The sequence below is a fragment of the Muntiacus reevesi genome, chromosome 12 (assembly GCF_963930625.1).
Source record: "Muntiacus reevesi chromosome 12, mMunRee1.1, whole genome shotgun sequence".
Taxonomy (NCBI): domain Eukaryota; kingdom Metazoa; phylum Chordata; class Mammalia; order Artiodactyla; family Cervidae; genus Muntiacus; species Muntiacus reevesi.
The window spans coordinates 56,241,967-56,255,455 of NC_089260.1; positions in this window are offsets into that span (position 1 = coordinate 56,241,967).

Consider the following 13,489-nt stretch of genomic DNA (forward strand, 5'->3'; position numbering starts at 1 on the left):
TGTTTGTTAGAAAACTACAGGCCAATATCACTGATGAACATAGATGCAAAAATCCTTAACAAAATTCTAGCAAACAGAATCCAACAACATATTACAAAAATCATACATCGTGACCAAGTGGGCTTTATCCCAGGAATGCAAGGATTCTTTAATATCTGCAAATCAATCAATGTAATACACCACTTAACAAATTGAAAGATAAAAACCATATGATTATCTCAATAGATGCAGAGAAAGCCTTTGACAAAATTCAACATCCATTTATGATTAAAACTCTCCAGAAAGCAGGAATAGAAGGAACATATCTCAACATAATAAAAGCTATATATGACAAACCCACAGCAAGCATTACCCTCAATGGTGAAAAATTGAAAGCATTTCCCCTGAAATCAGGAACAAGACAAGGGTGCCCACTCTCACCACTACTATTCAACATAGTTTTGGAAGTTTTGGCCACAGCAATCAGAGCAGAAAAAGAAGTAAAAGGAATCCAGATAGGAAAACAGGAAGTGAAACTCTCGCTGTTCACAGATGACAAGATCCTCTACATAGAAAACCCTAAAGACTCTACCAGAAAATTACTAGAGCTAATCAACGAATATTAGTAAAGTTGCAGGATATAAAATTAACACACAGAGATCTTGTTTCTTAAGACCCAGTTCTGATTGCCCCTAGAATCTTCCTCTGGTTGCAAATCCATCCTCAGCTGATGGCAGGAGGTGAGAATTTAGAAGAATTTTTCCAAGTTTGAGTGTCCAAGTGAAGAAAACTCATCAAAGACAGAAGAAACAGAACTTGAATGAAGATTAAAAAGAAAGATTTTGGCTCTAGTAACTTTACACAGAGATTTTAACACCTGTGTGGACATTATGAACTAGAGTATTCTGCTTATTTTAATGTGGAAAGAACCTCATGAACACTGGATCACCAGTTTCCAGGTAAAAATCACATCATTGCCTAGAGAAATGTTGAGAATCTTGTTTCATAATCCTAGCGCATGCTCATTACAGAAAAGGACTTTTACAAACAAATCACTTTGAATTATTCCACAGCAGTGTTGTTTTATATCTCTTACCCTTTGACCATTAGAAAAACTTATTTCTCTGCTCTTTAAAATAAACAAACAAAAGTGTTGCTTGCTTTTAAAATATCACCTCTCTTTCACTTTGATTTACTGCCCTTTGGCGATCAGCCCACTGGTTCTCGGCCAACTCATCAGACTCCTCTGGGCTGCTCTGCAAGGGAGGGACCCCAGATCGCAGCTCAGGAAGCCTGCTCAGGGCCAGGGTTCCTCCAACATGCCCTCTACGTGTCAGCTGCCATCTGCTCGGCTTTCTCTCCTTTGACAGGGCAGGTCCTCTGGGATGCTCGCTCCCTTTCCCCTCCAGCAGAGGCTCTGCCCACAGCTCCTGAGAAACAGGGTGGAAAGAAAAAATGGTCCATCTCAGTGACCAGCTTAGAGGAAATAGCCTCTCTGCATTTGAAAGTGATGACAGGGGTCGACCCCAGGAAAACAACAACTAACAAAACAAAACAGCCTCTTCTCTTCCAAGGATCCTGCCTCCTCAATCCTGGAATCACTGTCCTGCAGTCTATGTGAGCTCAGACTGAGTCTGTTACTCCAGACAACCAAGATCACAGAGGACAGAGGTCAGCAGATCTTATAAATAAGCTCTTTGGATCATACATCAAGAGCACATTTGGCCAGAGTTTGAGGATTGGTGTTATCTGGTTTGAGATCAGCTTTGCTACTGACCAGCACTATCTTGAATGAGTTACAAAATCTCATGGAGTATTCCTTTCTTCTCCTGGAAAGTGGATAAAAATAAAACCTCTCTTACCTACCTCCCAGAGACTCACCTTTGCTTCACGTAAAGAGAAATTTTGCCTGCATTTTCAGAGTATGGACTTAAGATAATCCAATTCTCTTTGTTACATGGGGAGAATGTTTAAGAGTGACAGTTTTTCTTGGCATCGAGACAAGCTCTTGGACAGGAAACTGGTCTAGGTGGATATTTTCCCACATTAGCACTATAAGAAGAACCAACTGTATGGAATATTAGGAAGAAATATTTCTCTCCCTTTAAAGGCTGTATCCTTTGAACATATACTCCCCAATAGTCTGAAAAATAGGGGGAAAAAACCATTTATTTCTAAAATGAAGCTATTCTTTTAAAGATTATAACAACGAAAACAATTCCAATCGGTTTGGGATGTCTGTCCAATTGCACATAAAATCAATTAAAGATCCCTAAAGGACAATACACCCCAGTGTTCACTGCCGCACTATTTACAATAGTCAAGACATGAAAGCAAACTAAATGTCCACTGACAGGGGAATGGATAAAGAAGATGTGGTATATACATGTGTGTGTGTGTGTGTGTGTGTGTGTGTCACACACACACACACACACATTAGAATATTACTCAGCCATAAAAAAGAATGAAACAAACAAACAAAAAAAGAATGAAACATGCTATTTGCAACAATATGGATGGGCTAGAGATGTTTTACCAAGTGAAGTAAGTCAAAGAGAGAAAGATAGAAGTCATATGATACCACTTATATGTGGAATCTTTTTTTTTTTTAAAGGTACTGCTGAACTTATTTACAAAACAGAAATAGACCCACAGACTAGGAAACAAACTTATGGTTAGAGAGGGGAAAGGGAAGGGAGGGATAAATTAAGAGTTTAGGATTAACACATATACACACTACTGTATGTAAAACAGAGGACTAATAAATTGCATAGCACAGGAAACCATACTCAGTATTTTGTAACAACCTATAAGGGAAAAGAATCTGTAAAAGTGTATCTATATATTGCATATATATGTCTATAGGCTTCCCAGGCGCTGCTGCTGGTAAAGAACATGTCTGCCAGTGCAAGAGATATAAGTGACACAGTTTCAATCCCTGGCTCAGGAAGATCCCCTAGAGTAGGAAAAGGCAACAAGCTCCAGTATTCTTGCCTGGAAAATTGCAGGGACAGAGGAAACTTGTGGGTTACAGTCCATGGGGTCACAGAGTCAGACACAACTGAGCAACTGAACACGCATGTGTGTGTGTGTCTGTGTGTGTGTGTGTGTGTGTATATATATATATATATATATGCTGTGTTCTGCTTAGTCACTCAAGCATGTCTGACTCTTTGCAACCCCATGGACTGTGGCCCTCCAGGCTCCTCTGTCCATGGGGATTCTCCAGGCAAGCATACTGGAGTAGGTTGCCATACCCTCCTCCAGGGGATCTTCCCAACCCAGGGAATCGAACCCAGGTCTCTCTCATTGCAGGCTAATTCTTTGCCATCTAATCCACCAGGGAAGCCCATAAATACTGGAATGGGTATCGTTTCTCTTCTCCAGGGGATCTTCCTGACCCAGGAATCAAACAGGGGTCTCCTGCACTGCAGGTGGATTCTTTACCAGCTGAGCTACCAGGGAAGCATGTGCATATACATAATTTTAAATATAATAAAAAATATATATGTACTTATATATAAATAATATCTTTTTTATACATATATAAAAATAACTGAATCACTTTGTTGTACACCTGAGACTAACACAGCATTGTAAATCAACTATACTTCAAGTTATAAAAAAGATCCATACAGTACAAAATCTCAGGCACACATGCATGCACTCACAAAAATATGTGTATGCGGAAGTACGCATATTGGAATAGAGACAGGTGAGTTTCCCTCTCCTGTATGACAGCTGGAATGCCTTATTATTCCACATGTGGATACTCTACCTCTTTACTTTGTTGATAAACCCACGGGTTGCCACAAAAGAACACGTGGTGTACAATTCAACTTTGATCAATAAAGCATCAGTACAACACTTTGCAGATGCAAAGGGGCCATTTACGTCTCAGGTTCTGAGGTCAGTTACTCTCTTCCGTTAAACAACTTCCTGTTTTCTTCTATAGGATGGTTTACAACGCTAAACTCTCTGCACTATTTTTGTTCTTACACTTTTTTCAACAAGCAAAATCATTGCACCTGAACAAGAAACTGATTTTTTTTTTAAATCTGGTTTTCTCACAGAATCAGTGACAGAAGAGGATTAATTGTTTGTTTTCAATCCTGGCTTTTTCTCCTCCTAGATCTATTTTTGAAACACACTTTATTTTGGGATGTCCTGACTGGGACGATACTAAATTGGAAAGCCTGGTGCAAATTTTATTGACCTCCATTTCCTACTATAAAGGATGTTCACCACCAATGTGTCATCCACAGGGCAGACAAAGGTTAGAGAGGAGGGAAGCCATTCCAGATGGTGCGCTCAAGAAGACCGGGGCCAGACTCTTCTTGTTTTCTTGGTTTGTTTTGAAATCAACAGTCAAGAAAGAGGAAACAACATTTGGGCATCCTGCTTATTCCGGACTGAGCTCAACCCAGTGTCAATTGCAATACTCATGGCAAACAAAGTGTCTAAGAATTGGACCTTATTACCTGTTGCTTGGCTACCATAAAACAAATGAATGGAGTGATGGGTATATGGGTAGATGGATAAACGGGTATCTGAGTGGAGGAATAAATGAATTAATTAATATTACTGATGGATTTTTATTTAAACAATGCAGAAAGACTCAAAAATTTAGCTACCACTTAGAAAACTATATGAATTAGAGGGAATGTCCCCTCCTTTACTTTTCAGAAAAAAAGTTAACAGTTTGGCTCATTTTTTTATCATATTCTTTTATCACATTATATTGTATTATTGGGCTTCTCTGGTGCTCCAAACGGTAAAGAATCTGCCTTCAGTGCAGGAGATCCAGTCGGGAGATCCCCTGGAGAAGGGAATGGCAACCCACTCCAGTACTCTTGCCCGGAGAATTCCATGGACAGAGGAGCCTGGTGGGCTAGAGTCCATGGGGCCGCAAACGTCGGACACGACTTGACTAACACACCTTGCATTGTTATCTATTTATCTATATTATTTATCAGTCATCTATATTATTAACATTTCCAATTAAATTTAATTTTCCTCAAATTATCATACTTCCCATAGTGATCTATATCTCTTTTTTCTCCTTATATCTCAAGGGCTGTTCATATCAACATAGAGACCAATTCTGTTCTCTTTTAATGACCACATGGTATTCTGATATATAGACATGCCATATGCAATTCAGTCAGATTCCAACTGAAAATTAAATTATTTTCATTTTTATGCCACTGCCAACAATACCACAGTGTACTTCTTTGTACATATGTGTCCGACCATCTGCATTTAAAAATTTTTAATATCCTTTGCTATCTTCTCTAATTGGTTTGTCATTTTTTCTTTATAGGAACTGCACAGCAGGAATTTTAACATCTTGCCATTTATATGTGTGGCAAATATCGTCTCTCAATCTGTTGCTTGCCTTTTGAGCTTGTTTTTGGCATCTTTCACTGTTTAATGCCTTAAAACTTGTTTTGAGTCAAATTGATTTTTCCTTTTATTGCTTTTTCTTTTCCAGAAAGTCAAAAGAAATGTTCTTCCAGCCCTGAGGTTTTAATATATGTGTATCTATATTTTTGGATGAACATATTTAATACCGACTACATTTCCATGGGCTTCAGCACATTTTAGAATTAGGTTCTTGGTATTTGACTAGTTCTAGCCAACAGGAAGTGGGCAGAAGCGACTCATTTCTTTGTCATTGTGATCCCTGACCATGGGCACCCCTGTTCGACCCTCCAGCTCTCTCTTCTCCTTCAGTAGCAGAGCTCAAAACCACATATTTCAAATTGCTTAGAAGATGGCGCAGCCTCAACCTCAATACCTTAATTATCACCTGAAAGGGATACCCTGAAGAATTCCAAACTCAGACTCTGCACACTCAAGATGATCTCCTATATTAATAGTAGAGCATTAAGCTACTGTAACCCTAAGATATTTTTGCTACTAAATATAGTTACGTTAACGTAAAGTACAAATTTTTCTTCTACATTTAGAGGTTCAATTCATACTACACCCTTTTTTTTTGGGGGGGGGGGGGGCAGGTACTGCCCCAGGTCTGAATTGTGGCATGTGGGATCTTTAGCTGCAGCATGCAGCATCTAGTTCCCTGACCCGGGATCGAAGTGGGCCCCCTCCATTGAGACTGCAGAGTCATAACCACTGGACCACCAGGGAAGTCCCTAAAACTTTTATAAGTGTGCAGTGTGGGAGTGACTTTATTTTCTTCAAAATACTTTCATTATCATAACATTAAACCCACCTGTACAAATGTGTCTGTTCCAGCTTTAGCTGGAATGTGATGTATTTATCTGCTTTTGTACAATTGCCTCTTTTCATTTAAATAATTATAAGTGTATTTTAATATCTCAGCAAGTTCCTCCTCACAATTCTTCTTTTTCAAACTTATTCTTCCATATAAATTTTAGAATCAACTTATTTCCCAGAATAATTCCTCAGGTTATTAGTCAGATTTGTGTTATAATTGTACTTTGATTTGAGGAGAAGCAGCATCTGCATGCTCTTAGAAATTATGATATGTCTACTTATTTTAGTCCTATTTTATTTCTTTAATAAAAATATATAATTCTTTTATTAAATACTTCTCATGTTTTTACAGACTAATTTTGATAGTATCTTGAATATGATTTTCCTTATTTCAGTTTCTAATTGTTCAACACTAATAAAAAGGAAAGTAATATTTATTCTGTATTTTGTCTTATATATAGCCAACTTATTCTGTCAATAGTTTAACAATTTCTGTTGAATTTATTGGATCCTTAGTAATATTGTCATATCATCTACAGAAAGAAAGAAAGAAATCAGAACGCTTTGTTCTGTTTCAGAATGGTTCCTCTTCCCCTTCCCTTGCTGGAAGCAGGAGAGGATTTGGCTCTGATACTCTAGGAATCAAGCTCCTAAAGGTAAATCTCACAGAACTGTGGGTCTCCTTGGAGGTTTTGGCCCTCAGAATGATCACCTAGAGCCTCTTGCAATTTGTCAATTGCGTATCAGCCCTTCCTCCCCAGCACTGAAGTCTCTGCTCCAAGAAGCCAGAACATGCTGTATTCATATGTCTGTGTTTTCCTCTGTATCCTTCTCTTCATTCCTAAAGAATATTTTCCCTGGAGGTAGGATTCTGGGTTAGGGGTTCTTTTCTCTCAGCTCTTGAGAATGCTGATACTCCTTTTTGGCCTCCATTATTTCTCATGAGGAACCCATTTGGCTTGCTTTTTCCCCTATAGGTAGTACAGCCTTTCTCTCTGCCTGCTTTCAAGTTTTCTTTCTTTAATTTTCAGAAGTTTGACTACGATCCGTCTTGGCACAGAAATATTTCACTTTAGCCTGTTTGTGGATTTCTCAGCCCCACTAATTGCAGGTTTATGTCTCTTGCCAAATTTGGGGAATTTTCAGCTATTATTTCATTGTTTTCAACCCCACCTGGTTTCTCCTCTCCCTTTGGGACTTTGATGACATGAATATTATATTTTTATTACAGATCCACATGCCACTGAAGCACTATTCATTTTTTAGCATTTTGTTATTAAGATTAAATAATTTCTATCATTCCCTCTTCAAATTTATATATTCCTTCACCTGTATTCCTCATTCTGCTGTTGAGCCCATCCATTCAGTTGGATTTTGGTTTATTTGGTTGGTTTATTTATTTGGTTGGTTTTTCTCGTTGTTTGGTTATTATGTTTCTCAGTTTCAAAATTCACATTTGGTTCTCTTTTATATTTTCTCTTTCTTTTCTGAGAGTTTGTATTTCTTTGCTGAGACTTACTCTTTTTTTCCCCACTTATTTCAAGTATCTTTGTAATTGCTTACTGAAATGTATTATATTATGGCTGCCTTAGAAATTTTGTTAGATAAATCTAGTATGTGTAACATGTCATCTTTGGCTTTCCTTGGCTGCCTTTTGTTTATTCTAGTTGAGATTTTTCTGATCTTTGCTATAATAAGCAATAGTCAGTTGAACTTTGGACATATGGGGTATTATTTTATAGAATCTGGATCTTATTTAAATCTTATTGCTTTGGAAGATCTCTTCTGAAACCATTGTGGTGGAGGAAGGAAAGTGCTACTCATTAATACAGGGTTTTCTATTTGTCTTCTTTTGATGCTGGGGGGAAGGCTCTTCATGACTGCTCCCCCCATGGTCTGCATTCACATGTGGAGAGCAGCCTCCTTAAACTTAGCAGTAGTAAAAGCCCCAACTCTCTGTGACTTCCTCTGACACCAGCCCAACAGCAGAGGAGGTGTGAGTCCAGTCACTCCTTGCTGTCTCCACTGACATTACAGGGGGATGGGGGTCCATGTAGACATTCCAACTCCCCACTCAGCCCTCACTAAAGCCCCAGTGGTGGCTGAGGGCACCTTGTTATAGCAGGGCAAGGATGGAAGTTCAGGCTTTTGCTGTCAGGGCAACAGAGGTGATGGGGTTGCAGGGGGAGAGATAAGACCACGATTTTTTCTGGGGTGTTTGGCTACAGTAGAGCAGATATTCTCTAAAAGTTTTCCTGTGAGGGTTCCTTTTTCTTGGTCCTTTGTGTAGAGATTGCAGACTTTTCTTGAGGCTTTTCTAGTCTGGGTCCATTTGTATTTCCAGGTTGCCAGTTTCCTTAATGCCTCATCTAGGATACATGAGAAAAAATAAAGCCTGGGTGCTAAGGTCCCTAACCAGTCTAGTTTCTGTTTTCCATCTTTCAGAGTCTTCTAACATTAATGTTATGTAAAATGTCCAGTGGTTTTAGTTAGCAAGAGGAACAGAGAAGAGACTGTCGACACCATCTTCCTGGAGACAGAAGTCAAGATGGATTGTCTTCACCAATTCCAAAATGCACTTACCCTTACAGGTGGCTCTCTCATTACCTGATACAAAGTTTTATTCCATAACTATAAACAATATTAGCCCACATCTTTAATAGAATATCATCTTGAACAAATATCATCTTTCCTCTGTTTTCATGCACTTTACTTTCAGTAAGAGATGTTTGAGAATGAATAAAAGTATATGTAACACAAGTGCTCACTGTGGCTTTGACTTTTTTGTAGTTTAACCAAATATAAATATCTTTCAATGAAGGATATGGATTTTTATGTTCACACAGGGAAATAGTACATAGGCCCTTTAAAAATGAGATACAAATTTATGTGTAAAGAAGTTTAAGATCGGGACTTCCTTGGTGGTCCAGTGGCTAAGACTCCACACTCCCAGTGCAGGGGGTCCAGGTTCGATCCCTAGTCAGAGAACTAAATCACACAAGCCGCAACTGAAAACCTCGCAAGCTGCAAGGACCCAGCACAGCCAAATAAATAAGTAAATATTGTTTTAAAGTTTAAGATATATTGTGATAAGACTAAAACAATTAGAAAATATTTTGAACTTTCCTGTTTTTAATTTTTAAAAGAGCTTTAAAAATAAATAAGTGATGATCAAAACAAAGAAATAAAAAATGTTTTAGTCTGTTAATAGCTATGTTCCAAAAGCAACTTCATATGGTTTCTCTCATCAGAAGTTCACAACATACATAATCAGGGCAGGAATTACCCCTGGTTACCTTCCAGTCCAGCATGATTTCTAGATACCACATAACTTTCTATCTACATTTCTTGGCTTTCATTTCTCTTTAATACCATCTGTCCGCATAGCAGTCTGTAATGTAAGATAAATAAATGTGACACTATGCAGAGAATCAAAACTTAGAAACATCTGCTCCCTAAATCCTCAGAGTCCATTTTCAACAAACAGGTGTTTCTCCTTTCCTATGTACTCTACGTACACATCAGATAAACAGCCTTAGCGTATTTAATCCCAAGGAGGTCCATGACATATGACTTTTCTACTTCAAAGGACTCTAATAATAGAACATGCATAGAAATATAGCTCTCCCAGCAGAGTAAACAAACACTGCTCTCTCCTGAGAGGGATCAGATGGATCCGCTTCGGTCAGGTCTCTCCCAGAATTCCATTGTTGTCTCTCTTTAAGGAAAACCACTGAATCTGGGATTGGGAGCTTTGCTCAAAACATGTTTCCTTTCAAAACACAGGGAAACAGGATTTTTGGCCACAGGAGGTCAAGGTCAGCAATCTAACAGAATTGGTTCTTTTGAACTTCCTTTCTAAGAAACACATTATCTGATGAAGGCTGTTACATTGCAAATCTGTCGACATCCTAACGATGATCAATTCTGTTCACCACACAAGGAATGATTTCAAGAAAGACACCTGTGCCACCTACAGATAAGTTTAATGATTCAAAATGGAAGGTTCCAGATAACATGAATGGTTCTGGGAGGACAAAAACAGTGTTTATCACTTTTATGTGCCCCACAATGAACTATATAACAGAGTCCTCCACATGATAAGTAATCAATAATTATTTATTTAATGAATAGTTGGGTTTTTTTAAATTTTTTATGTGGGCCATTTTTAAAGTCTTTATTGAATTTGTTACAATACTGAATCTGTTTCACGTTTTGGCGGGGCAGGGGAGGGGAATGGCGGGGGTGGGGGGGGAGAGTGTTGCCCCAAGGCATGTGGGATCTTAGTTCCCTGACCAGGTATCAAACTCCTATCCCCTGCATTAGGTGGCAAAGTCTTAACCAATGGGCAGCCAGGGAAGTCCCAGAAGAGTTATATTTTTAACAACAAAAGAAAAGAAACTTATGAAAATTCAGAATGCACAGAAATGCAAACTAAATACTCAAACGTCTCCTCCCATATGGCACTGCTTTCAGTGACCCGAATTTATATAGAATGATTTGCAAATATGCATATTGTTACCAGATAAAACAGAAATGCCTTTTTATCAAGATGGTTTGAGTACCACTATCTTAGATGTGCATAATACTTTCTGAGAATTTAAGAAAATTTTCAATAAATTATCTCAAGTTAGCACAACAGAGATTTCAATGTTGTTATTATAAAGATGGGGAAATTCAGACGAAATTGACCTACAGACACCCAACGAGTGAGCCCCAGAGCTTGGCTGTTATCTAACCTTCACTCCTGTAGACAGGACTTGCTTTTGTTTTGAAAAGAAAACACTCCAGAAGTTCTTATCACAGTAAGATGAGCTTAGGCTGCCTTGTCCCCCCTAATCATTTAAGTCGTAGTCTGACCCCTTTCTCCCTGATATCAAAGGGCTGCTGGTCTTCAGTTGAGTTTTAAGTAAGAAATATTAAAGAAGAAAGCACAGCAAGGCGGGAGGGAGATGTTTGTCACACTGGCAGGTTTTCCTCCCTCCAAGGATCCCTTTCTTGGTTGACATTATCCACTTCCTGCCCAGAAGGAGAGTATTCAAGGAAAAAGTCTATTATACATTTCCTTCTGCTTCAAACAGACTTACAGAAACCCATAAAATGTTCTCATTCTACACCAGAGAATGAGAATTCATAGATATGGTGGCAATTCTAAATTAGAAAATAAGAATCATTAGAAAACAGAGTGGTAGTTCGTTTACACAAAATATTACAATATTGTTATTCATCATTCAGCCTTGCTTAAATTACTGAATTGGTCAATTTTCATTTAATATGAGGAAGTGTCTAGTTTCTCTTTTTAAAAACTCAAAATTTCATGATTCGTGTCAATGTATGACAGAACCCACTGAAATGTTGTGAAGTGGTTGGCCTCCAACTAATAAAATAAAATTAAAAAAAAAAAAACCTCAAAATTTCAGTAAGAATCAATGTGGGGGCTGTCCATCTTTTTTAAAAAGGTGATGACATCTACCATCAACTTACTTTTGTAGATTAATGAGATGAGAAGTAACAACTGACTACTATGTGTTCCTTAACTACATTTTCCTTTTAATGCTAGAAATGACCAAAATCTTGTTCAAAGAAAAACCAGACTTTGCCATATCTGTTACTAAGGCACAAGTTAGAAATGATTTCTAGAAAGGTCCCAAAATGTCTACCCAGTGAAGATACCACGCACACATGATCAGTCGCTCAGTTGTTTCCAACCCTTCTCAACCCCATGGACTGTAACCCACCAGGCTTCTCTGTCCATAGGGTTTCCCAGGCAAGAATAATGGAGTGGGTTGCCATTTCCTCCTCCAGGGGATCTCCCCCACCCAGGGATCGAATCCTCATCTCCTGCATCTTCTGTATTACCAGGGGGAGAGGGTGGCTTACCAAAAAGACACCTGGGAAGTCCAGTGAAGATATCAACGGGACCCAAATGCTAAAATCAGGTAGCGTCATGTTACAGTGAAGGAGATGTCTGTGAGGTGCGTGACCCAAGCTTGCCAGTGCACCGGTCATACGGACCCCACTCTACAACGCTGGAAAGTAAAACACCCCTGGGACTTGATGCTTTCATGGCTACTCCAGTCCTGGCCCAATATATGAGGCAATCCAGAGCCAGACCCAGCAGGTAGCCTCACAGGAAATTCTACTCTCCGTAAATGCTCTCATTTCCTCTCCTGCCCCACATTTACAACCCCACAGGCAGCAGGAGGAGTGTGAGTCCCCAGGAAACACAGACCCGGCTGCAATGTCCTGCTTCTCTGATAACATGTACCCTTTGTTGTTGTTGTTCAGTTGCTCAGTTGTGTCCAACTCTTTGTGACCCCACAGCACACCAGACTACACTGTCTTCTGTCCTTCATCATCTCCCAGAGTTTGCTCTTATTCATGTCCATTGAGTTGTTGATGCCATCCAACCAACTCATCCTCTGTCACCCCCTTCTCCTCTTGCCCTCAATCTTTCCCAGCATCAGGGTCTTTTCCAATGATTCAGCTCTTCGAATCAGGTGGCCAAAGTGTTGGAACTTCAGCTTCAGCATCTGTTCGGCTACTTCTCTGGATAATGTGTAACCTTTGTTAGCAGCCATAAAATGAATACAAGACTACACCCTTTCCTGGGAGAGTGTCTGTCGTGGGGATGACTCAATAAAGGTGAGTCCAACTGAGTAAACAGGATTCCAGTGGGCAGCATTCTCAACTTTTCATTAGGATTTCTGATAATCCTATATTTGGAAATTTTGTCTTAACAAGACAGTTTGCTTTGAGAAACACCTGTGTTCTCTTAGAAGATGATCTTTAAGTCAAAAGAAAAGTGATGGCTTGAGTTCTAGAAATTTACAATTTTAAGGGACTTAAAAGTGAAGAGGAACTAAAGAACTTCTTGATGAGGGTAAAGGAGGAGAGTGAAAGAGACTAAATATTTAAAAAACTAAGATCATGGCAAATAGAAGGGGAAAAGGTGGAAGTGGTGATAGATTTCCTCTTCTCGGACTCCAAAATCACCGTGGATGGTGACTGTAGCCATAAAATCAGAAGACGATTGCTTTTTGGCAGGTAAGCATTGACAAACCCAGACAGTGCGTTGAAAAGCAGAGACATTACTCTGCCAACAAAGGTCCGTATAGTCAAGGCTATGGTCTTCCCAGTGGTCATGTATGGTTGTGAGAGATGGACTGTAAAGAAGGTAGAATGCCAAAAAATTGATGATATCTTTGAACTTCGGTGCTGAAGAAGACCCCTGAAAGTCCCCTGGACAGCAAGGATATCAAGCCAG